General features: G+C 37.3%; 2 pseudogenes; both read left to right on the top strand.

Moving 5' to 3' along the window:
* Positions 1 to 6442: 6442 nt before the first annotated feature.
* On the top strand, positions 6443 to 7751 carry LOC129025786 (endogenous retrovirus group K member 5 Env polyprotein-like; annotated as a pseudogene).
* Positions 7752 to 20386: 12635 nt separating this feature from the next.
* LOC129025785 (ras-related protein Rab-9A-like) lies at positions 20387 to 21013 on the top strand (annotated as a pseudogene).
* Positions 21014 to 27445: the final 6432 nt, after the last annotated feature.

Below are 27445 nucleotides of genomic sequence, written 5' to 3'. Positions count from 1 at the left end.
GTGTGGCCAACCTAAGGCCACCAAGTCCAGTCTTTTGGATAAGTATGCTATGGGACAATGCCAAGATCCCAATAACTGAGTTAAAACTCTGACTGCCATTCCCTTTCATTCATCTACATACAAAAGAAGGGCTTTTTACATCTGGCAACACTAGTGCTGGGGCCTGGATGAGAGCTTCCTTTATATCCTTGAAGGCCTTTTCTTGTTCATTTTTCCATAGGAAGGGCTCTCTTTTTCTTTGGTAGCCTCAAGATCTGTAGCCAAGGCCTCCTCAAAAATCGTAGGAGAATTATTAAACCCTTGCAGCAGCCTTGTCCAGGTATATTGTGATTGCCCCCACTGGAAGGCAAATATAGGCTAAATTTGGGGAACAAGCCTCAACCAAAAGAAAGTATCCTTTAAGTCCAGATAAGTAAACCATGCAACCTCAGCAGAAATCTGTCCTAACATTGTGCATGGGTTGGGTACTTTGGCATGGATAGTGACAGTGGCCTTGTTTACATCCCAGAGGTCCTGCACTGGCCTGTATTCACCATTTGGCTTGTGCACAGGAAGCAGAGGATTATTCCAGAAGGACTTGCATTTCACTATAATCCCATGATCATAGAGCTGATTTAGATGTTTTGTTATGCCTTCAATTGCCTCTCTGGGTAGGAGGTACTGACTGATTCGTACCAGGGCAGCATGAGCTTTAAGTCCTACTGCCACTGGGAATCTGATTGCAGCAAAGTTCAGGGGGGTTGTCCACAGCCCAGACATCTGGTATCTTGAAAAGCATTCGCTACGTATTTTGAAAAGCATTCCCTACGTATCTGGCTCCAGCAGCCTCCTGGTACACTGTTCATAGAGCTACCATTACTCAGTTCCTAAGACAGTTGGGTCAATACCATTGCCTTTGGCTTCCCTGTATCAAGGGTCATATTTCCTTTAGGTGTAAAGAAAATTTGTGCCTGCAGTTTCTGGAGTAAGTCTTTCCCCAACAAGGGCACTGGACAATTTGGCATATATTGAAACTCATGCTGCACTTCTTGTCCCCCAATAACACATCTGGATTTTCAGATAGGTCTCTTTTATTTGGTCCCAGTATCCCCTATGATAGTAGCACAGTTATTGTGGGGGGCACTAATTGGGTGAGTTACCACAGAGAAGTCAGCACAAGTATTGACCAAAAAATCCATTAAGTGGCCCCCTACTTCCATAGAGACCATAGGGTCCCTGGGACCTAAAATGATTGAACCCAGTCTGTCTCAATCCTCAAAAGGGCCCCTCTAAGCTGACCAGATCAGGATCTGCATTTGAAACATCATGACAAGCAACCAAATGCCACACTCGGGTGTTAGACTATTGACCATCATCTCCATCCTTTTTGTTTTCAGGGCACTTGTCTTTCCAATGGCCCATTTGCCTGCACCTTGCACACTGGTTCCTGTCCAACTGAGACTGGCTTTTCTCTTCCAGTCTTGTCTGCCCTCTTCTTCGGCCTCTGCCTTGGCCATGCCCTTTAGCAAATCCATGGTTACTTTCTGCTAGTGCAGCAGCTATAAATTGAGCCATCTCTTTGTTCCCATTTTTGATTTTTCTTTCTTTCTTTGCTTGGGCTGCCTGAGCCACTAATGCCTTGTAATATCCCTCTAGGCAGGGCTGTAGACACTTGGGGTGAGTTTCTGCCACATTGAGCCAATAGTCTATATAGGGAAACTGATCTGGGTATCTTGGTTGTTCTCAAACTCGTGACTAACTTAAGCAAAATACCATTTAATTCCCTGTCTATTTTACCTTCAGAGGGCCACCCCACATTGAAAGCAGGACAATCTATTCCACAGTATGGCCTTAATTTTTCAGCATAGAGTTTCATCCCATAATCACCTCTAAATCCTTTTTAAAAATTGTTTATCACACATTCCAAAGGAGTTGGTTTCTATGCTTTGCCTCCTATTTCCTCCCCCATGGTGCACTTTCACTCTGACTTTCACTCTTGAATCCACAAGGCAGTGTCCTATTACAGGAGTTTTGGAAGCTGCTTAGCCAAGAATGTGCCTCAGAGCACACAGCCCACACTAAGTCATGTGTGCCTCCCCACATTACTCCTTGTGATGACCTCTCCCAAGACCATCTTTTTCACACACTTTCACATACCTCCCCTGCCCAAGGACTCCTCACTGGGGTAGGTTCACACATACCCTCACACCCCCAGTCTCTGTCTCCAGATCAGTGAACCACTCTCACTATGTTGCTGGGGACATGAGGTACATCCAAATTGGCAGGCCACTCCTGCCACCCCCAGCTGCTTTGGGTTGGATTAGAGGTTGGTCCCCAGGAGGTGATTATGCTCTCCTTCATTCTTATGGGATGGACTTTCTTGCCTTGGCACCTTGCTCCTTACCACAGTCTCCTGAAGTGCTGGTAACACCCTGCAGCCCTGTCCCTGGTTCCATTGCACCGCCAGGCAGATGACCAAGATGCAGGGAGAGATGGTCTCAAGCCAGGATAAGCTCCCTTATGGTGCACCTTGGATGCTGGGTCTTCCCCTGCCCCTGGGCTCTAGTCCTGCAGGCAAAAGATACAGTAAATCTGTCATCTCCAATCACAGATGAGCCCCTGGAAATGTAGTGGGATTGAATAAGGAATCAGACAGATGGATGGCATTGAAGAGGATATTTATTTTTTGGTTGCACCACCCCAGTAGGACTAACATCTAAAGGAATGATCCCTGAACAAAGAGTTAAGTTACATTTTAAGCATTTTGTGGGGCAGGAGGAGATCTGTGCAAGGGAAAGCATATTACAGAAGCAAGCAAGAAAGAGTTATTTAGCTAATTGAGACATGAATTACATTTCTTACTTTTCAAGAAAAAACAAGTTTCACAACTTGAATTTATCTGTCTGGTGACTTTGTAGCTCCACAGCTAGAGAAACAGGGTTTTCACTATGACTTGAAAAGGAGGAGAGATAAAGTTCACTACCCACAGAAAAACAGGCAGTTAATTTTTAAAGAACTACAGCTTTTTCTCTTTCTCTTTCTCAGGGGGAGTTGGGTTTTCTTACATGTAACTGAATTTCTGCTTAAACTTTTTTACTTTTTTAAAAACTCCTACTCCAGTCTCACTGATATTCCCATGTTGTTCTGTTATCTTTCATCTGTCATTTCTTAATAAAAATATTATAAAATATTTTCTTGTTTGGTCATACTTAAAATTACAGGTTAAAGTTTCTGTCTCAGAAGTCTAGGACACTTTCAGTTAGTGTTTTTACTTCACATTAGCCATACTTCTGTGGGATTTTTTGTGTTTTCATTTAGAACACTATATTTAAAATATTATAATATGCTAACTCTGATAGTAAGTTATTCTTCATTTCTCCAAGGTGATCTCTTCATTATTTAAGGTTTAACTTGAATTCTATCAGTGTTTTGATAGAATGTAATATAAAAATGATCAGTTTTTAAAACTGGGACTGTATTAACACTCTCCTTTGATATGTAGAGAGATAGTTTAAAATTTTGCATTAGCCTTCACTTTCTTCTTACATTTCTTAATTAATGCTTAGAGTTTTGCACATTTTTGAAAATATCTTCTGTTACAATTATGTATTTTTTTAAATACTTCATTTTATTTAAATGCTGTTAAATGTCAAGATTTTTTTGAAATAAAGATCTCTTTATCTTTTGCTTTATTTTATAGGTTATCTGTTTTGTAAGTCAACTGTATCCTTTGCTCCAGGACTTAAATGTTTGATACATGTTCTTAACCTTTTTAATCATGAATAAGTTCTGCATTAGACAAAATAGAGATAAGTGTGTTTCATCAATAATCTATGTAACACCTAAAGGTGGAACAAACACTAGAAATTAGCACACTAGTTATTCTTCATGCCTTCCTATATTAGAAATCCCGGCCTCACTTTGGGAATGTGGAATTTAACTTTTGAAACATCATCTGTGCCAGGATAGTTGAATGGGAAGACCAAAAAAAGTTTCCTAGCAATTTCAACTTGTCTTTCTTGATTAAGTGTTTTCTTGGTTGATATAAAAAATTATTGCTTTCCAGGGTCTAGACAATTTTTAATTCCTTGTTATTTATGAAGCACTAATTGTATTTTAACATGAGTTTATTTTTATTCAGAAGATTTATAACTTTATCTGTTAATAATGTTAAGTAAAATAAGTTAATCTACTATTTTGGATTCCTAAATGTTATGCGGTTATGTTATAGTGTGGGTTTTGCTTTATTTTCTTTAGTTTTTGCTTTGCTCTTGAATGAGGTTATCAATTCCGTATAGTATAGGCAGGATTCAATATTACCAAGTATGTTTTGATTGTACATAAAAAATTATAAAATAATTTTCTTACAAGGTGACTGTCAACATCTAAATGAAAGAATAAGATAATTAGACTGTAATTATTCAGGAGGATGAAAAAATATAAAGAATCCTGGCATAAGCTTGCTTACCTTGGTAGAAAACGTGGCAAGATCACCATGGCTGCAGCAGAGTGACAAAGGGGAACTGGGACTATGTGAGGAAAGGAAAAAGAGATCAAATTGTACCGTGTCTATGTAGAAAATGAAGACATAAGAAACTCCATTTTGACCCATACAAGGAAAAATTTTTCTGCTTTGAGATACTGTTAATCTGTAACTTTAGCCCAAACCCTATGCTCACAGAAACATGTGCTGTATAGAACCAAAGTTGAATGGATTTAGGGCTGTGAAGGATGTGCCTTGTGAACAATATGTTTGCAGGCACTATGCCTGGTAAAAATCATTGCCATTCTCCAGGTATATTAACCAGGGACACAATGCACTGCAGAAAGCTGAAGGGACCTCTGCCAAGAAATCTGGGGTACTGTCCAAGGTTTCACCTCCAAGACAGCCTGATACATGGTCTCATGGGAAAGGAAAGACCGTACATCCCCCAGCCCAACACCCATGAAGGGTCTGTGCTGAGGAGGAGTAGTGAAAGAGGGAGGCCTCTTTGCAGTTGATATAAAAGGAAGATTTCTGTCTCCTGCTCAGCCCTGTGAATGGAATGTCTAGGTGTAAAGCAAATCATTCGTTCTCTTCTGAGATAGGAGAAAACTGCCCTGTGGCTGGAAGTGAGATATGATGGCAGCAATACTGCTCTGTTACTCTTTGCTACACTGAGGTGTTTGTGTAAAGTGAAACATAAATCTAGCCTATGTGCACATCCAGACACAGTACCTTTCCTTCAACTTATTCATGATACAGATTCCTTTGCTCACAGGTTTCCCTGCTGACCTCTCCACAATCTGCCTGTTGCCCTGCCCCACTCCCCTCACCAAGATACTAAAAATAGTGATCAATGAATACTGAGGGAACTCAGAGACCAGCACCATTGTGGGTCCTCGCATGTTGACCACTGGTCTTCTGGGCCCACTGTTATTTCTCTATACTTTGTCTCTGTGTCTTATTTATTTTCTCAGTCTCTCATCTCCACCTGATGAAGAATATCCACAGGTGTGGAGTGGTACCCCTTCATCTGGCACCAAACGTGGGTTCCTTTCTCTGAGGTGAAGATATGATAGATCGTGATCATTGGAGACAAGTTGATGAGAGATTCCTCTGTACATCCATGGTCAGCCTTGCGGTAAGCTTGTGTGCTCTGAGGAACCCAAGGTAACAATGAGACAAACTGAAAGTAAATATGCCTCTTATCTCAGCTTTACTAAATTTTTTTAAGAAGAGGGAAAGTTAGAGCCTTTACAGAAAATCTAATTATGCTATTTGAAACAATAGAACAATTCTGCCCATGGTTTCCAAAACAAGGAGGTTTATATCTAAAAGATTGGGATAAAATTGGCAAAGAATTAAAACAAGCAAATAGGGAATGTAAAATCATCCCACTTACAGTATGGAATGATTGGGGCATTATTAATGCAGCTTGAGAACTGTTTCAAACAGGAGAAGATAGCATTTCAGTTTCTGAGGTCTCTGAAAGCTGTTTAATGGATTGTGAAGAAGAGGCAGGGACAGAATTCAAGAAAGGAATGGAAAGTTCACATTGTAAATATGTGTCAGAGTCTGTAATGGCTCAGTCAATGCAAAATATTGACTACAATCAATTACAGGAGGTAGCATATCCTGAATCATCAAAATTGGGGGGAAAGGTCCAGAGTTGTTGGGGTCATCAGAGCCTAAGCCAGGATGGTCAACTTCTCCTCCCACTGTTCCAATACCTGTAACATTACATTCTCAAATGTATGTTAAACAAGTACAAGCCCTGAGAGAATATCAAATAGAAAAGGATGGAGTCTCTATCTTGGCAATGCCAATCCAGATACAATATCCACAATATCAGCCAGTAGAAAAAAACAAACAAACAAACCGGTGGTAGCTTATCAAGAGTGGCCTCCAGCTGACCCTCAGTATCAGCTGCCTCCAGAGGTTGGCCACAGTGCTCAAGTGGTGTGTCCCATGCCCAATAGCATGGCATCATACCAGAAACCCACAGCGGTGGTGTGTAATCCATCAGCACAACAGGGCATGGCGCTGTATCCTCAGCCACCCACTATGAGACTTAATCCAGGAGCACCACTTAGGGGACAAAGTAGCACACAGCACGTGGTCACTGATGAAGCTATAAAACAGGGAGATCTTGAAGCATGGCAGTTCTGGGTAATTTTACAACCAGTACCGGCTGGGGAAGGGGCTTCAGCAGGAGCACCTGTGGTGGCTATTGCTAGATATGAAACTTTCATCACAAAAATGTTAAAGGACATTAAGGAAGGAGTTAAACTATATGAAACAAACTTCCCTTACATGAGAAACAAAATGGGGATATCAGAAGAGAAGTTGCCATCCACCAAGAAAGCGAAGCTGCCGACTTGGGCACAGTTAAAGAAGCTGACACAGTTAGCTGACAAAAGCCTAGATAACACAAAGGTGACACGAACTACAGAGAATATGCTGCTTGCAGCTTTGACGATTGTATCAACACTGGTAAGTCTCCCTATGTCTGCAGGAGCAGGTGCAATTAATTATACTTACTGGGACTATGTGCCTTTCCCACCCTTAATTCGGGTAGTTCCATGGGTGGATAATCCTATTGAAGTATATGTTAATAATAGTGCATGGAAAACAGATGATCATTGTCCTGCCCAACCAGAGGAAGAAGGAATGATGATGAATATTTCTGTTGGGTATCGTTATCCTCCTATTTGCCTAGGGAGTGCACCAGGATGCTTAATGCCTGCAACCCAAAATTGGTTGGTAGAAGTACCTACTGTCAGTGCCACCAGTAGATTTACTTATCACATGGTAAGTGGAATGTCACTCAGGCCACAGGTAAATTATTTGCAGGACCCTTCTTATCAAAGGTCATTAAAAGCTAGGCCTAAGGGTAAGACTTGCCCCAAGGAAATTCCCAAAGGATCAGAAGGCAAGGAAGTTTTAGTTTGGGTAGAATGTGTGGCTGTTAGTGTGGTAATACTACAAAACAATGAATTCGGAACTATTATAGATTGGGCACCTTGAGGTCAATTCTACCACAATTGCACAGGGCAAACTCAGTCGTGTCCCAGTGCACAAGTGAGTCCGGCTTTCAACAGTGACTTAACAGAAGGTTTAGATAAAAATAAGAACAAAAGGTTAGAGTCTCTCTACCCTTGGGAATGGGGTGAAAAGGGAATCTCATCACCTCATTCAAAATTAGTTAGTCCTGTTATTGGTCCTGAACACTCAGAACTTACTGTGGCCTCTCACTGCTTTAGAATTTGGTCTGGAAATCAAACTATAACAGCAAGTGACTGTAGGCCATCTTATACTATCGACCTAAATTCCAGTCTAACAATTCCTTTGGAAAGTCATGTAAAGTCCCCTTATATGCTAGTTGTAGGAAAAATAGTTATTAATCCAGATTCCCAAACTATAACCTGTGATAATTGTAGACTGTGTATTTCTGTTGATTTAAGTTTTAATTGGCAACATCATATTCTACTAGTGAGAGCAAGAGAGGGTGTGTGGAACCCTGTGTCCATGGACTGATCATGGGATGTATTAAAAGGAGTCCTAAGCAAATCCAAAAGATTCATTTTCACTTCAAATTTTTGAGGCATCAAAAGCTGATTTAAATGTGGTGCCAGGAACTGAGGCAATCATGGAAACTACTGATGGCCTCACAAATCTTAATCCAGTCACTTGGGTTAAAACCATCAGAAGTTCCACTATTGTAAATCTTGTATTAATCCCTGTGTGCCAGTTCTGTCTGTTGTTAGTCTGAAGGTGTACCCAGCAGCTCCAAAGAGACAGTGACCATCAAGAGTGGGCCAGGAAGATGATGGCAGTTTTGTCAAAAAGAAAAGATGAAATGTGGGGAAAAGTAAGAGAGGTCAGATGTCACAATGTCTGTGTAGAGAAGGAAGTCATAAGAAACACTATTTTGATCTGTACTAAGAAAAATTGTTCTGCTTTGAGATGCTATTAATCTGTAACTTTAGCCCCAACCCTGTGCTCACAGAAACATGTGCTGTATTGAACCAAGGTTTAATGGATTTAGGGCTGTGCAGGATGTGCCTTGTGAACAATATGTTTGCAGACAGTATGCCTGGTAAAAGTCATTGTCATTCTCCATTGTCTATTAACCAGGAACACAATGCACTGCGGAAAGCTGAAGGGACATCTATCAAGAAAGCCTGGGTATTGCTCCAAGGTTTCCCCCCTGAGACAGCCAGAGATATGGCCTTGGGGGAAAGGAAAGACCTTACATCCCACAGCCCAACACCTTTGAAGGGTCTGTGCTGAGGAGAAGTTGTGAAAGAGGGAGGCCTCTTTGCGGTTGAGATAAGAAGAAGGCTTCTTTCTCCTGCTCATCCCTGAGAATGGAATGTCTAGATGTAAAGCCAACCATTTGTTCTATTCTGAGATAAGAGAAAACCACCCTGTGGCTGATGGCAGTATATGCTAGTAGCAATACTGCTCTATTACTCTTTGCTAAACTGAGATGTTTGTGTAAAGTGAAGCATAAATCTAGCCTGTGGGCACATCCAGACACAGTACCTTTCCTTCAACTTGTTCATGATACAGATTCCCTTGCTCACATGTTTCCCTGCTGACTTTCTCCCCACCATCTGCCTGTTGCCCTGCTGCACTCCCCTTGCCAAGATAGTAAAAATAGTGGTTAATAAATATTGAGGGAACTCAGAGACCATCGCCGGTGCAGGTCCTCACATGTTGAGCTCCAGTCTCCTGGGCCCACTGTTCTTTCTCTATAATTTGTCTCTGTGTCTTATTTCTTTTCTGAGTCTCTCATCTCCACCTGATGAGAAATACCCACAGGTGTGGAGGGGGAGGCCCCCTTTCAGGACTATATCTCTTAATGAGAATAGTGTGATCTGCCAATTAGAAAATAAATATTCCTTCTTGGTAGAATGGGAAAGGATATAAATCAATCTATTAGTCATTGAAAGCTTGTTTTGCTTTTATAAATGTGCACATTGATTAACTTTCCTAACGTGTAAGTTACTGGGAAGGGAGAGTATTTTATTACTGTAACTTCATCAACTATGTGAACTATTTTTTGGTTTACATTCTCCAAATCACAAAGTGGCCTCTCATCAGAAATTATTTTCCCTTCACTTTCTTAATTTCTGGCAGTATACCAAAAGCCTTTTTCAAAATTTATTTAAGAACTATGAATCACATATCTTAGTTTATTTTTATTTTGGGGTGTATTTTTATTTTATTATTATTTTTTAATTTTGCTACAAGTTCTGGGATACATGTGCTGAGCCTGCAGGTTTGTTACGTAGGTACACATGTGCTATGGTGGTTTGTTTCACCTACGAACCTGTCATGTAGGTTTAAACCCTTCATGCATTAGGTATTTGTTCTAATGCTCTTGCTTCCCCTTCCCTTTCACCCCATCCCCTGACAATCCCCAGTGTGTGTTGTTCCCCATCCTGTGTTCATGAGTTCTCATCTTTCATATTCCACTTATGAGCAAGAACATGTGGTGTCTGTTTTTCTCTCCCTGTGTTAGTGCTGAGGATGATGGTTTCCAGCTTCTCTTATTCAAGATCTGTTTTGCTTTTCCATTTTTTCTTATTCAATTTTAGTAAGTGTATACTCCAAGAAACATATTCTTTCTTCTGAGTTATCTAATTGGTGTTTTGTGTGCAATTGCTTATACATGAAAACAATTGTGGTAATTGCAACAGTTGTCAATTTTCGTCACTATGACTATGTGCATTCCAGCAGTATCCATGGTTAATTTTTTATTTTACATTTATTGTTTGAGTATTCTTGCATATTAGTTACCCTTCCTAAACATGTGTCAATTTTGCCTTTCTTTCAGTAAACCTATTCTTAATTTTCTTGATATTTTGTACTGTAGAACAAAATTATTTTATTGTTCTTCTAATCTATTTCTTCTGCTAACTTTGGAGATAATGTTAGGTTGTTTATTTGACATAGTCCTTTTTGTTGATATAGGTGTTTATTAAAAATATTTCCATATCACTGTTTTATTGACTCATTGATTGTTTAATTTGTTTACTTTCTATGTAGTTGTGATTATGTTGAGGAAACATTTATTATGATATCTATTTTATGATGTTCTTAGAATTGGCTTCTGGTGTTGTAATATAATTTATTTTAAGGACTATGCCACATGCAGTTGAGAAAATATGGGGCTTCTACAACTGATTGATGCAATATTCTGTAAATGACTGCTAGGTTTGTTTAGGCTGAAGAGTAGTTTTAGTTGGATGATTTCCCTGGTTAATTTGTGCTTTACTGATGATGGGGTGTTGAATTCTACTAATATTGAATTGTGGTCTATTTCTACCTTGAGATCTAACAATGTTCGCTCTATTTATTTACAAGTTTCAATATACGTTGCATATATATGTATAATAGTCATATTATCTTTATATGTTGACTCTTTTTTTCATTATGTGATGTCCTTTTTTGTCTCCTGTTGCCATTTTTCACCTGAACTCTATTTTGTCTGCTCTAAATACAGCTACACCTGCTTTTTTGGTCTATGTTTGCACAAATGGCTTTGTCTGCTGCTTTATTTTCAGGCTTTCTTGTTTTTATAGGTGAAGTAAATATCTCGAGGCAATATAAGTTGAGCTGAATACAGTCTTTTAATATAAACGTTAACTCAATACACTTAATGCTTATTAAGTTCAGGGGTAAGTGTGTGAGATGTGCATGTTTGTTACATAGGTCATGGTGTGTCGTGGTGGTTTGTCATTACAGACTACTTCATCACACAGTTTGTAAGCCAAGTAATGATTAGTTGCTGTTCCTGTTTTTCCCTTTCCTTCCATCCTCCACCCTCTGCCAGACCCCAGTGTGCATTCTTCCATTTCATGTGTCCAGGTCTTCTTATTATTTTGCTTCCAGTTATAAGTGAGAACATTATGTATTCACTTTTCTTTTCCTCTGTTAGTTTGTCCAGTAGAATGACATTTTGCTCCAAAAATGTTCCCAAAAAGGACAAAATCTGCTTCTTTTTTATGGCTGCAGAGTGTTCCAAGGCATATACGTACAACATTTCCTTTATCCAAGCTATCATGCCCATCTAAATGGCCATTTAGATTGATTCTATGTCTTTGTCCTTCTGAATAGTGCTGTACTGAACATATACAGGCAAATGCCTTCATAGTAGAACATGTGTTATTTTTTTCAAGACATATTCAGTAATCGAACTGCTGAGTTGAATGGTATAGGTCTCTGTGGGCTCTCTTTCACAAAGATTGTAGAAGTTTACACTCCCACCAACAGTGTAAAATCATTTCTTTTTTCCCTGCAAACTCACCAGCATCTGTCTTTTTTTTTTTTTTTTTACTTCTAATAATAGCCATTTGGACCGGTGTGAAATGGTACCTCACTGTGGTTTTCATTGACATTTCTTTGATGATCTGTGATGTTAAACTTTGTTTTCAGGTTTGTGGGCCACATGTATGACTTCTTTTTAGAAGTGTATGCTTATGTCCTTTGCCCAGCTATTAATAAGGTTGTTCATTCATTTGTTAGTTTTTGTATACTTTTCTAAGTTCTTTATAGATGCTGAATATTAGAAGTTGGCCAGATGCATAGTTTGCAAGTTGGTCTCCCATTCTGTAGATTGTTTAACTCTGTCAATAGTTTTAAGCAAAGGAATAAAAAGAAATTGCATTCCTAGTCTCTGACAAAACAGACTTAAAATATTTTTACTTACTCAGACTCCTTAGGCCTTGTCACTGTGTAATTTTACCATCAGCTTCCACTGAAGGTAATTATTGCTTGATGAAGACTTAATAGTGCCACTTTGTAAAGTGTGCCTTGCTGTGCCCTCTGATTATTTTTTCTTTTCCTTCTCTCTTATTTGACTTTGCATGTGTGTGTTTGATGTTTTCCCGTAGTGGTATTTCCTAAACCATTTATATTTTCTGTGTAGTTGAAGTTCATGTAAAAATGTTTGAGGCACTATGTGGTGGTTGTAAGTTGATAATAACATCACTGAAATTGATTGCATATATATATGCATGTATATATATTATATATACAATATTTATATATAATATTTGTGTCTGGCTACATATAATTATTATGTATAGTATGTATCTGTGCATATATATAATATATACCTGCATACTATATATATATTTTATATAGTATATATGTGTATATATACCATATTATATAAAATATATGTGTATGAATAATATATTTTATATAATATATAATACATAAATAAAATAAATATGTAGGTATGAATGTGTATATATGTTATATATAGTATATATTTGTTAATATAATATATAACATATCATATATAATATTGCATATAATATATACTGCATAACATATAACATTTATAATATATAACATATACAAAATATATAATCGATTAAATATAACATACATAATATATAATACATAATACATTTAAACAAAGAAAAATGTATGTGTATATACCTATATATTATATAGCATATATAATATATATTTCATATTATATATTAGATATATATATGCATACATTAGATATATATACACACAGTTATACAGATATTTATTTAATTTTAAAATATATAATTTTGTAATATGTGTTCCTTGTCAAATTAAGGCAGCCATTATCATTTGCAATCATTTTATCTCTTCACCTTCACATTAAAGATACACGTTATTAATACACCTCCATTACAGTATCAAAATGTTCTTCATTTTACTGAGTGCTTTTATCAGTGAGCTTTATCCTTTCTTATGTTTTCATGTGCTCATTTGTGTTTTTCTCTTCCAGCATGAAGTCCTCACTTATCATGGCTTATAAGATAGGTCTTATGACAATAAAATTCCTCCGATTTTGCTTATTTGGAGAACTTCGTCTTTCCTTTATTTTGGAGAAAAGCTTTCCTGGGTGCATTACTCTTAGTAGGCAAGATTTCTTTCTTCCTATTATTATTAATATTTAAATGTTATCTCACTCACATCTTAACTGCAGCGTCTCTACTGACAAATCTGCTAGCTGTTGAGTACTCTCTTGTAGGTGATTTTATTTTTGTTGTTTTTTTTTCAGGGGGTGTGTGTGTGTATGTGTGTGTTTCTGGTTTCAGGACTAGCTCTTGAGTTTTTTGTCCTTTAAAAGCTTTTGAAAGCTTCACTACAAAATATTTTAGTGTCGTTTTGTACAAATCAATCTGACTGGAAAAGGCTGACCTTTGTATGTCTATTTACATTTTTATGCCAATTTAGAAAGCTCTCTCTTATTATTTAAAAAATGTTATTTCTACCTTTATATTTTTTCTTATTTGATTATTTTTGTGATGAGTAATATAACTGTCTTTATGCTGTTTCATAAATCCTGCAAGCTCTCTGTTTTCTTATTTACTACTCTTTTCTTCTGAGAATCTATATTTTGAAATAACTTGTCTTTTAGTTCCCAGTGTGTTTTTTTTGTGCTGGATCAAATTTGGCATTGATGTTCTTTTTTACTTTAATATTCGTAAAACACATTTCAGTTTCTGGGTTTTTTGTTTTTTCATCATTATTATGCCAGGGTAGGTCTGGCATCTTTCAGTAGAGGTACCAGTCTGGAGGCCTGGTCCCTAAGAGCCTTCTCAGTGCTCTGTGGTATGCCGATGTTGGGGTTGAAGGAAAGTTGGTTATCATTTTCCTGTCCTCCAATCAGCCATTTTCTCTCTCTGCACTTTGCTAACAGGTTATTGGAAGGATGACATGACTAGTATAAAACTCCCATTGCTATTCTTTTTAATAATGTCTTTCCTTATTGTGTTACCATCCAGTACTGCTATCAGCCACCTGGTTTCAGTCTTATGTATGAGCACATAATTTCAAGTGTGGATATTTGTTCATATTGATTCTTCTATAAGTGGGAGCCGATTGATGAAGTTTTCCATTTCCCATTCCTTCTCCTTGCTTCTCCTCAACCTGTTACTGCATGTTGAAATTATACATGGTTTTATCATTTTATAAATCTCAATACCGTTCTTTTGTTATGATGGATGTAAATTTCCTAGTTATGTAATTATCTGTGCTCCTCAATCTTTTGTTATGAATATAGTTTTCTGACAGAATACAGGCTGACAGCCGTTATTATAAGACAAAGTTATGAAATTCCAAGCTGTGTAAATATTGCACAATGTCTCCTTTGAATGTGAGATGGAGATTTGGTTACTGCATTAATCTTATATGTATTATTATTGTAATAATGTTATGACCTTTTAGGTTTATAAATTCTTCTCTGTTTCTTACATATGTATATAAAACTTCAAGTTGTATAAACCTTAAAGGCTAACTTGTGTGAACATATTTGTGTGGAGTGCATATGTTGTGCAGTTTTCCTGAAGACTAATGCATATTCTTATTGTCAGCCCACCTATATTGTACATGTATAGAAATTAGTTGGCAGTATACTACCTACATATTTTTTATACCTTAAAACTTGCAGGTATAAACTTTACCTTACCCTTTTTTTGTGAGATGCAAGCATCTAGGATTTATAAAATATATTCTCTTCCACTGTAAGAAAATTTATGTAATCAACCTTGTTCTCATTCTCACCTAGAATTTAATGGAAATGGAGACTTACAAACCTTATTATTCCCCATATCATTACATTGTGTTTGCTGCCAATGTGAGTGCATATATTATTGAATATAGATACGAGCTGACAATACACATTATTATTTTTTTTGTTCTTGAGTTTAAAATGCAAACTCTCAGCTGCACGATCTGTGCTGATTTTCATTTCTGGGTATGAATGCATTGTGGCCTGGTGTGAAAACTCCCAAATTCTCCCCTCTTTGCCCATGGATATATTTTTTCAGCTACGGTAACACTGTTTAGAAGTTTAGCTTATAAAGTAATCCTTTTGAGTAAATAAGTTTATATATCTTGATGGGTTTCTTGACTGTATTAATATGGGATATCATTTAATCATGGAAAAAATAAGTTTCTGAGCTGCACCAATTTTTATTTTTTCTTGTTCGAATTTATATATATTTAATCATGTATATATACACACACATTTGAACATATATAGTTAGAAAAGTAACACCACACACACACGCACACACACACACACAAATACAACCTCCTTTCCTTGACCATAGAAACAATGTGCTCACTATGTCAAACCAGTCTCTTTCTTGGGTATGGGTGTGCATTTCACATAAAAATTTTCCAGCCAATTTCAATTTACATCTGAATGGGGCAGGTCTGCACTCATCTTTTTTGTTTCTTCTTTAAATTTTTATTTTATTTTGAATACCAGTATCACATGTCCTTGTTTGTTACATGGAAATATTGCACGATAGTGGGTTATGCAGTGTGAATTTCCTCACCCAGCAAATGAGCATGGTGTCAAATAGGTAGTTTTTTAATCCACTTCATTTTTTAAATCTGTATATTTCCACAGTGTCTGCTCCTTCCATATTTATGTGCATGTGTTTTCAATTCTCATCTTCTGCTTATAAGTGAGAACATATGGTATTTTTTTTTTCTGTTCCTGCAGTAAATAAGGCCTCTGTCTGCATCCATGTTGTTGTAAATGTCATCATTTCATTCTGCTTTTTTGCTGCACAGTATTCCTTCGTGCATAGGTACATTTTTTTTAACCCCATCTACCACTGATGAACTGAATACTAGTTTTCTTTATCCACTCCACTTAGGTTGACTCCATGGTTTTGAAAATTAGTGTAGTGCTGCATTAAAGATTTGAAAGCTTGTGTCTTTTTGTTGGGATGACATATTTTTCATTTCTGGACACATACCAATGATCAAATTTCTGTGTGGAATGTTAGCTTCATTTTAAGTTATTTGAGAAATCTTCAGTTTGCTTTTTTAAGTGGCTGAACTCTTCAGCATTCTCATCAGCAATGGAGAAGCATTTCTATTATCTGCAGCTACATTAGCTCCTGTTTTTTTAAATTTTTTTTAACTCTTAAATAACAGCCATTCTGACTGGTGTGACCTGGTATCTTATTGTGGTTCTGATTGGCATTCATAAAAAATTAATGATGATGAATATTTTATGATATATTTATTGGCCACTTATATGTCTATGTCTTGTTTACAGAAAGGTCTGTTCATGTCTTTGAGTACTTTTTTTTTTTTTTTTTTTTTTTTTTTTGAGACGGAGCCTCGCTCCTTCACCCAGGCCTGAGTGCAGCGGCGCCATCTCGGCTCACTGCAAGCTCCGCCTCCTGGGTTCATGCCATTCTCCTGCCTCAGCCCCCCGAGTAGCTGGGACTACAGGCGCCCGCCACCGCGCCCTGCTAATTTTTTGTATTTTTAGTAGAGACGGGGTTTCACCGTGTTAATCAGGATGGTCTCAATCTCCTGACCTCGTGATCCGCCTGCCTCAGGCTCCCAAAGTGCTGGGATTGCAGGCGCCAGCCACCGCGCCTGACCGTCTTTGAGTACTTTTAATAGTTACCTGTTTTTGCTTGTTGATGTGTTAGTTTCCTGTAGATGCTGAATTTTAGACTTCTTTGGTGCAGCTAGGAAATACCTTCTCTTGTTCTTATGTTTTCTATTGACTCTGCACTAATCTTGATGACAATTGGCTCAATTTTAGAATACCTTGGTGAAAAATAGAGCGTTCTATGCTCATTTTACAAAGATAATGGAGTCTCTTCTATAACACTGCTGACCTCTCTAAATGGATAAAACTTATATTTATATCAATACAGGCCTTCCTCTTCTTTATTGAACATACATGTATTCTTCCTCACTATATAAATTCTGTGCTATACGTGCATGGGTATTATCATAAGCCTTCAGGTTGCATAAATCCTGGTTGTTTGGTTTTATTATGAGTATGATTTTGGTTATTCTTCTTTAACAGGGATTGATTACAATTATTCTTCTTTAACAGGGATGCATAGTGTCAGGTAAATCAAACGTAGTTTTGCTCTAATTTTGATATAAATTGGATACAGTTAGGCAGAATATTTCCAATGTCTGCAAGAACACTCTCATGCCTTGTTTATTTTGCATATAAAGTAACCCATGTGTTACAGAAACATTGGCCACTTGTTTGATTATAAAACTATATCCCTCTTAAATGAATGTTGAAAACTGCTTTACAGGAACACACTCTTTTTACCTTTATACCTCCTGCCTTTGACCATCACTGAAAATCAACTCAAGCTTCATGGCTATATACAAAGTGAACTTTTTCTTTTCCTGACCTAGATCTAGAACTTTCTGATAAGTTCTGGGTTTACTACTACATGCTCACTAATGTGAGCTTCTTGGTTGTGAAAGAACAAATACACACACACACACTTGAATTTTTAAAATACTTGTATATAAATAAGAAAGCATAGGAGCTATCTTCTGAATTATAGTTTTTTGAACTGAGATGCTAAATTTAAATTTGTGTGAACACTGGCCTTTTTTTTTCTCTCACATACATGAAAGCCTTTGAGACATTTATCCATCTCCAATATATATATTTTTTGAGGAAGTGTCCCATTTTGTCACCTATGTCAATACACAAGTCAAAGTAGGTCAGTGTTCCTATGTTATATTTATGTATACAGATACATGTGTGTACTTATGTATGTATGCAATGTAAAAAAGAATACTTACAGCTAACTTTACACACTATATTCAATGTGGACAAGCTAGGCTTCAAAAATCACATGGGTAAATGCGATATTCTTGGAAGGAAAAGTATGCTGTTTGTACCTACCAGTCATTTTCATTACAAGTAAGAACATTTTACTAAGGACAGGACTTAAAATAACCAAAGAATTCATATTTAGGAATGAGAATGAAGGGTGCCAGAAAACACAAATGGTACTCACTATGGAAAAAGTATAATCAGCTGCACTGAAAAACTGCAAACACAAAGAACTACAAAAATACATCAAAATATCAAAAAGGCAAGCTCATTTATCTTGCTCTTTTGAGACAGGGCAAGTTCATTTATATTCAAGACAGTAGTAGGACACAGGTTTTATGCAGCAAGGATCTTACACCCATGGCAACTGAAAAATTCACAGAAGAGCATACAGGTCTACAGCCAGAGCTTATATCATGTAACAACACTTTTTCAAACACAGAGTTATACATTTACTACAGAAATAAGAGGTCAAAATTTAGTTTTTGTTACATAATCACTGACTACTTGACACAGATATGAGCATGCCCAGTGCCTTTGTAAACTCTGGCTTCCACTTGTCATTATGGTAGGTAGATTCTAACTTTCATAAACTCAGACCTTCTTTGTATATGAGCGACATGGTTCAAACAACCCAAACACTCTTAACTTTCTAAAAAGCAGAAACAAAAAACGGGATCTCCAGGTTTATACTTGAGGGTATTTAGCTTTAACAATAAAAGTCAATTCAGGTAATATGTAGGCAGAAGGTCTTATGTATATCCCTTTGCTCTTGGTATGAATAGTAATTTGCTGACCTCATAACTGGAAAAAGAATGCTTTATTCAATAGCTAGTGAGATCCTTGATTATATAATCTTAGCTATATTTCTGGCATTTTTCATAACTTTCTCATGCTAAATATCTGGCTTTTAAAATTTCAAACTTCATTAACTTGGATAGGGATAAGAGCTTCCTGGCTGTACATGAGCTTGACGGCTTTCTTGGGGTGGATTTGGGATCATGGGCTGCATGTGGGCTTCCTGTCTTTGCCAATCTTCACCCTTCCCTTTGATTTAAAAGATAAACTTCAGAGCTGTACAAATAATAAACTGCTATTTTCTTGCATATTGAATTTTACTCTCTGATTGAGAAACCCTGAACCCTCTATTTTCTAGATATAAATATAACAACCCAGATTTATAAATTATGGAGTAGCTTTTTGGATAAGAGCATGCTAATGCTTTTGTGTCTTTCCTATGGACATAAGTTAACCATTTAAATAAATTCTGGCCTCCTCCTTCCTGATAAAGCAGTATAATTGTCTATAAATATACAGAAAATGTGCTTCTGGAATATGGATGAAGCTTCCAATCTGTGTAAAACATGCACTTTCTCCATCTATTGGGATCTAGAGTTTACACTCAGATAAGCTTTGACAGTCTTTTGTTTTTTTTCTTTTGAGTTGGAGTCTTTCTCTGTCAACTTGCTGAAGTGCAGTAGTGCAATCTGTACTCACTGTGACCTCTGCCTCCTGGGTTCAAGCAATTTTCCTGCCTCAGCCTTCAGAGTAGCTGAGATTACAGGCACCCACCACCATGCCCAGGTAACTTTTGTATTTGTGTGTATTTTTAGTAGAGGTGGGGTTTCTCACCATATTGATCAGGCTGGTCTTGAACTCCTGACCTCAAGTGATCCACCCACCTCTGCTTCCCAAATTTTTGGGCTTACAAACATGAACCACTTTACCCAGCCTGTGACAGCCTTTTTTAAAATGCGGTGGTGTGTTTCATCCAAACCAGTCTTTTCTTTTTGACCTGTATATAGCTATAACATTTCCAGCTCTCTAAACTAACCTCCTCTACATTGGTCATGAGCATGCCATTTAAAGTATAAATATTGCTATATCAGAAACATGCAAACTGTGATCTCTTAACCATCTTTAACCAACTATAGTGGGGCTTACTATGAGCAGAGAGCGACTTATCATAGAGTAAAAGTTCAGAGCAAGAGCTTTGGGGTCAGACTTGGGCTTGAGTGCCAGCTTCACAGTCAACTGTGACCTGAGAAAGGAGAAGAGTGAGCCCTTCCCAGCTGTTTTAGATAATATTGCTGGTATGGTAGCCTGCACATGGATGAATGCTCAGCCTTGTAAACAAAAGTCTTATTATTAAGTATTCCCTGGTGCTATACATTTTACTTCAGCTAAATGCTGGTATTCACAGAATCATGTAGAAGAATAGGTATGTATAAAGAAATGCAATGGTGCATTTATATTTTACAGAGTTCTTGAAGCTCTTGAGATTAATGATGGCAGGCAATTCATCACTTTTTAAAGCAATTCTTAGAGATGGTGGAGTTGAGAGGAGTTCACTTATAAACAGATATGTAACTAACAAGTTTGATATCCAGCTCTTTATGACAATAGGTATGAAATTTTTAAATAAGATTTGGAAGTGGATAAACATTTTGGTGCCATGCAGATTTGGGGCATGGCAGGTCAGGACTGATTCTAAAGCCTGAGGACTTCATTTTACAGAGATTCTGTCTGCTGTCTGCTTACTTTTATTATGGACAGTTCACAAAGATTTCAGAACCTTAGTAACTGAAAGAAAGAATTCATATATTATGCAAATGTGGAAGAAATGAGAGCTTTACTTTTGTGATTCTTAGTAACAAGACTGACATAAGCAAACAGCAGGCGTCTGCAGGAGAATCCCAAGCTTGTGCATGGATGACAGCAACTATTCTTACTTTGAAACAAGTGCAAAAGATGCCACAAGTGTGGCAGCAGCCTTTGAGGAATCGGTTTGAAGAGTTCCTGTGGATGATGTTACGTCTGATCAGTTGACACACACAGACACAGTCAATCTTCATCGAAAGCCCAGGACTAGCTCATCTTGCTGTGGATTGTTAGAGGTTGTTGATGTGTTCTAATCAACTCACAGATATACACAAAATCACCATGGGGATAAAAAAAATAATTAGGGTTTGCAGCAGTGTATCATCTACTAATAAAATAAAGCACAAAATTGTTGTGCTTTATTAGTTGGTGGGCTTCCATGACAGCCAGTCATGGAAGAACATATTTTCTCAGTAATGGCTGTGTACATTTATAAATTGTAATGTTTCTCTAAAAACATTTCTTTGACTTGCATATGTAGGTTAGAGAGCTAAGAAATGAGATAACCAAGACTAATTATAATTAAAATAAGAAACTTGACTACTCTAGAAGTTATACCTGAATTTCTCCTGGGGAATTGGAAAACTACTTTTTATATGTACAAGTTTTTATGCAATTAGCATTGCATTCTTGGTTTGAGGAAATAATTTCCTAAAGCAAAAGTATTAGATATCGAAGACTAAAATCTAATGTATTTGCAATACATTGTTACTTCATTTACTTCTTCATTCTCTTCAAAATGACTTAGCCTTCCATATTTTTATTCTACATTTCATTAGAATTACTCTCACTAGTAATTACTCATCACTTATGTACCACGAATGCACCTCTATCCCCATAGATCATGTTCCACAGCCCCAGGAGAAGGGTGGGCGCCCAGTGTACAAGAGTTGCCTCATACAGTCTGTCATACATCCAGTTACATACTGGCTGTCCATGAATGGAAATCATTTCCATAGACCAAGTTCAGTTTTAAGAAACATGCTAACTACTGAACTTGGAGAACAGACAAATGTGCATTTGATAACTGATTTAATAATTACAATGTGCTGTGTGGAGGATACAAAATTACAGTTCCACTAATGGACTAGTTAATATTTTGTGTTACTTTCTTTAAACTTGGTGAAAGCCTCCTAGTTGCAGTAAAACCATTCCTTTTAAACATAAGAGACAACCTAACATTATGGCTTTCAGAGAAAATACTAAGGATTGTACTTGTCAGAGGGTAAATAAAAACAACTTTATTCAGCCATGAATTTACTTAGTGCCTTCTGTATCACTGAATACTGTTTAGTTATTTACCTCAGTGATTTTTTTTTCTTCCAAAAAGACTTGCTCCAGTGATTAGACTTGTTGAAGCAAATTGTGGTCTTTCATAGATGAAATTCATATGCTGTGCAGTTGGTGACTGATTCTTTGGAGGCTAACCAAAGCCTAGACTGCGTGTGCATGAGACCCTCAACTGGGGAATGATGGGGATATCAAAGAACATGCTGGGTGAAGGGAGCTGGCTGTCATATGGGGAGAGGGTTTTTGAAAAGTTACATTGAAACATTTCTCTTCTTGACCCCACCCACTGGGAATCAATGTAAAAACATTCTGGTAAGCTAAACTTTTCAAAGGCTAATGTCCTAACAAAGCGGTCGATTTTGCCATCTGAAATCATTTTACAGAAAATGGTTGGAGAACAAAGCAGGTGGAGTATGTGCAGCTGGAGTGGTGAGAATCTGCTGCAGAGCCTTACTAGACAAAAGAACCATAGATCATCCTCCATAGTTTGAAAAACGCATGGGGCCCAGTGGTGCAGGAGTTGCTCCATACCTTCTGTCATAGATCCTGTGAGGTCCTAGCTATGAATGAAAAGTTTTCCATTGAAATAGTTCAGGTTTTTTTCTTTTTTTTTTTTTTTTGGAGACTAACTAGTGAACTTTGAGAACAAGCAAAGCAAAGGTGTTTTTGCCTACTGATGTAACAATTACAATGTGCTGTGCAGAGGATAAAAAATTACAAATCCATTAATGGACCAAATATTTTTGTTACTTTTCATCCTTAGGGAAAAATTCTTAGTTAGAGTTAAAACATTCCTACGGTTTGTTGTCTTAGAGAAAACCATTTTATGTTTCTGTACAAACTTAAGTTTTCACTTTCATATTATGACAACATCATTAAGTTGTCTCACAGTATACATGTCTTGTAGAGTAGTAAAGTGTTAAGTAGAAAAATGCAGCAGTGTGGTACCCACAGAAAGATGGTGTCTGGACAGTCAGTGGTTTCTGGAACTCTGGACTGACAGACAGGGAATGTTGAAGTGACTGAAAATATGAAGAGCACAGGTACAGCATGGGCAGAACAGAAATTGATAGTATCTATGTCCATGCCAAAGGAAGTATTCTAGGAAGTTTCCAGCTATAGCAAGAGGACAAATCTCGAGTGTGTATTTTATCTGGATCACTCTTGGAGCACGAAAGCAGATAACCTACTTAGTGCTAACATACATGTGCTCAGGGGAGCATGATTAGAAGACTCACCCTATTCCTCTTGTGTTAAAGAACTTTCAAGGGATATCACCTACCAGATCCAAGTTTTGCCAACTTACCTTTCTTCATAATCTTCTCCTATCTATCAGGTGTCAGTTCTACCTATATGCCTCAGTGCCTTTCTTGCAGCCCACCTGGAAAGTCCCACTCAATGCTCCACTTCCCTTCCAGCTCCTTCAAAGAAGAGTCACACACACACACACAAAATGGTATTTAACTTTAGTAATATACACACAGGAAGTGTACTACTGGTTTCTACCTCACCTTCAACAGCCTGGAGAAAAAGTTATTTTCAGGATACCAAAGTTGTGCGGCTGAGCCATAACTGCCCGCTGTCAGTCACCCTGCTGCTCTTGGCTGGCTTGCATCACAGCCCTGTGAATTATACAGTCACAGAGGCCAGAACAAACCATGTTAAAAAATATGTGTTTGCTGAAATTACTTGCAGATTTCTAGATGAGTATATACCTTTTTCTGCTCCCAAAGCTGTGGTATTTAGTTTGAGTTAATCTGAGTGCTGTATAACAGGTTAAGACATCATATTACTTTGCACACTACCAATAGAGAAAATAAGACAAAAACAGTTGTGGTGGGCTTCACTTTAAATAGTAGGTCAGGGGCTGTGCACGGTGGCTTATGCCAGTAATCACAGCAGTTTGGGAGGCTGAAGTGAGTGGAACATGAGGATAGGAGTTTCAGAACAGCCTGGCCAATATGGTGAAACCACTTCTCTACTAAACACAAAAATTAGCCGGGAGTCGTAGTGGGTGCCTGTAACCCCAGCCACTTGGGAGCCTGAGGCAGAGAATTGCTTGGTCCCCAGAGGTGGAGGTTAAAGTGAGCCAAAATCACACCACTGCACTCCAGCCTGGTAGACAGAGTGAGAATACATCTTATATATACACACAGACACAAATAGATACATATATACTATATTATATACTGTGTGTATCTATATGGGGCGCACACACACACGTATGTACACACTAACACATACACACACATACAGACACACACACACATATTAGGCGGAATGCAGTGGTTCACACCTGTAATCCCAGTAGTTTGGGAGGCCAAGACTGGTGGATCACAAGGCCAGGAGTTTGAGAGCAGCGTGGACAATATGGTAAAACCTTGTCTTTACTATAAAAACAAAAGTTGGCCAGGCTTGGTGGCAGGCATCCATATTTTCAGCAACTTGGAAGGCTGAGGCAGGAGAATCGCTTTTACTTGAGAGGCGAAGGTTCCAATGAGCTGAGATCATGCCACTGCACTTAAGCCTGGGTGACGGGGCAAGACTCCATTACCAAACAAACAAATAAACAAACAAAAAAGGATATTAAACTACCACAATCTTGAACAAACATCTATATTGAAGATCTCAAATAAAGTAAAAATGATGGTAGGAATTTAACACAAGGATACAAGGAAAATCTTATAATTACTTGTTGAAAGACAATTCAGATTGGAACAAAATTATTCCAGTTCTCTTCTGTAACAGGTGGTATTACCTGCTTTTCAGTGAACATTAATGATTTTATAGTAAGCTGTTATAGGGAAAAAGAAATCATTATCATCCTTTTCTGTTTTATGGTCTCAGATTCTCAAAGTCGTGAAATTACAGGCATGAGTAACCATGCCCAGGCATATTCCAAACGTTTTATAAAACTTCTGTCACTTCCTCCACCTTTCCTTCACCTAAAAATCTAGTATTACTTAGAATTCCAATATATAATGCAAACAATGCAACTACCATAACCAAAGTACCTGTGTTGGCGTCAGTTCATATTCATGGTCTGCTTAACTTTTTCACTGCCTTAAACAGGGCCTTTGAAGCATCTAAAAGCCTGAGTACAAATTATAATGTAATCGAATTTTTATTTAACTACTACTCTAAAAATTGTCTTACAACATTTCACAAGAATAAATATCAACAGTTCACTGTCTGAAGGAAAGGAAATATAAGAATATAAAATGACAGATACAGCACACTTCACTGTGGCCTGCAACTGCTCACAGCCTCCTATTTTACAAACAGGGATCCAGATTCTCACACTGTAGCAGGACCACTATTCCTAGCCACTGGCAGAAGCAGACATGTGACACTAACCACTGCACAAGTGTGTTTTTGGCTTCTTAAGTACTGCTGTGTTTGCTGCTATACATTTTTATAGCATCTCTGAATGTATAAACAATTTAATGTGAATGTACATGCTATCACATTTTATTACCCACTGCGGAATAGTATTATTTTGAATCTGTCTACCAAATCTAGAGTATGAAATTTTTTGGGGGGTTGTTACATTAAGATCAACCTATCAGGCCTAGGGTTGGTGGCTCATTCCTGTAATTCCAGAACTTTGGGAGGCTGAGGCAGATGAATCACTTGAGATCAGGAGTTCCAGACAAGCCTGACCAACATGTAGTAGATGTAGTGGGCTTACATCTGTAATAAAAATACAAAAAATTACAAAACTACCACTCTACTGAAAATACAAAAATTAACCAGGAATGATGTTGGGCAAGTATAGTTCCAGCAACTCAGGAGACTAAGGTAGGAGAGTCACTTGAACCTGGGAGGCAATAGTTGCATTGAGCCAAGATCGCACCATTGAGCTCCAGCCTGTGCGACAGACTGAGACTCTGTCTCAAAAAAAAAAAAAAAAAAAAAGGAGTGGGACCATTCCTCTTGAGAGACTATTTGATCACAGAAAAATCAATTCCTGCCAGTTTATGATCTTTGTTAATGGCACATTAAGTTATTTGTAAAGTAGATGGAAACATGTTAGATTCAATTATGAAGTAGTTTTCCCTGATATAGACTGTTTCCTTGGTCTCTTTACGGTTCCCTAATAAAGCCAACAATGAATGCCAAAAGGGGAAGAATGAGAACAACTTATTTTCACAATCATTCAAAATAACTGTCATGAGTTGTGTTCTTAAATACCTATTCAGCTGGCTGTGAAGACTTGCTTGCCAAAACAGTTGCCAGAGATACCTCTGATGTGGAAAAGTTTGTCTGAAAGGTAAACTGTGGAGCCAAAGGAAATAAGGAAATTACTTCGATAGGCCAGTTTCCTGACAAAGATCAAATTCATCTTTTAATCATCAGATGTTAAAAATTATAGGAAATACCATACCTTTATATGTAAATCATAAACATCAGTAAAGAAGTGCTTTATTCCATCTTCTTGCCTTATGTCATGAAGCATAATAAATCTCACATGTAATATAATTAAGGCATAATATTTTATAAAAATAAAAAAACAGTTCTTTGATGCAATGGTCTTCAAATTAGAAACGTGGTATATTAGTGATGGGAGAAATGAACACAAAACTGGATTTAAAATTAGCTTAGTTTTATCATAAAGAGCATATAAACTTTTAAAGTCAGAACTATAAAATACAGTAAAATAACCAGTGATATGATTCAGATAAACTTTTTTGTGTGTGTGAAACTTAGTTTTATGACTAGCTGTTTTACAATATGTCCTATTCCCCAGTAAAATAAATGTAGCCCCATAAATGAAAACTCTTACATTTATACTTGACTGTGAAGTCTACAGACTCAGAGCGTGGCATCTGTGTTCCGTGTTCTTCTAGTTTGTGAACCCAAACTTTAGTTATCTTTACTAAAAATGTCACGATATGGCCTGTAGTGTTGAATGCTGACACAAATCCCTCATTGATCTTGTCCACAGTTTTCAGGTACATGCTGTTCAACAGCCACATGTTCTCATCTATGAGGTTGACAGCAGCATGAACTATGAACTCGTTCAGATCCTGATTATTGTCTTAGATGACAGTGTGAGAAACAATAGATTAACATTTTTGTATGGCACGAAGAATGCTGACATTCCATTTTGTAAACTGCATAGGTTCTTTCTTTGTGGGGGAATAAAATTTGATTTTCATCTGTTGTTGTTTTCAAGAGAAATATAAGAGATCTGTTTTCACATTCTATTTTATTTTTAAATTTGATATCTAAATCTCAAAGAACAGAAACAGTCAATTAATAAACAAAATGTGTGTATAAATATATATCTTGTGAAGAAAAGGTGCCATTTACAGCAGGCCTCAACATCTAGAAGGAAGCTGAGAGAGTTGGGCTTTTTGCAAAGTAGCACCATGTAAGCAGTAGAGACAGTT

The sequence above is a fragment of the Pongo pygmaeus genome, chromosome Y, assembly GCF_028885625.2.
Source record: "Pongo pygmaeus isolate AG05252 chromosome Y, NHGRI_mPonPyg2-v2.0_pri, whole genome shotgun sequence".
NCBI lineage: Eukaryota > Metazoa > Chordata > Mammalia > Primates > Hominidae > Pongo > Pongo pygmaeus.
This window is presented reverse-complemented; position numbering and strand designations above follow the sequence as displayed.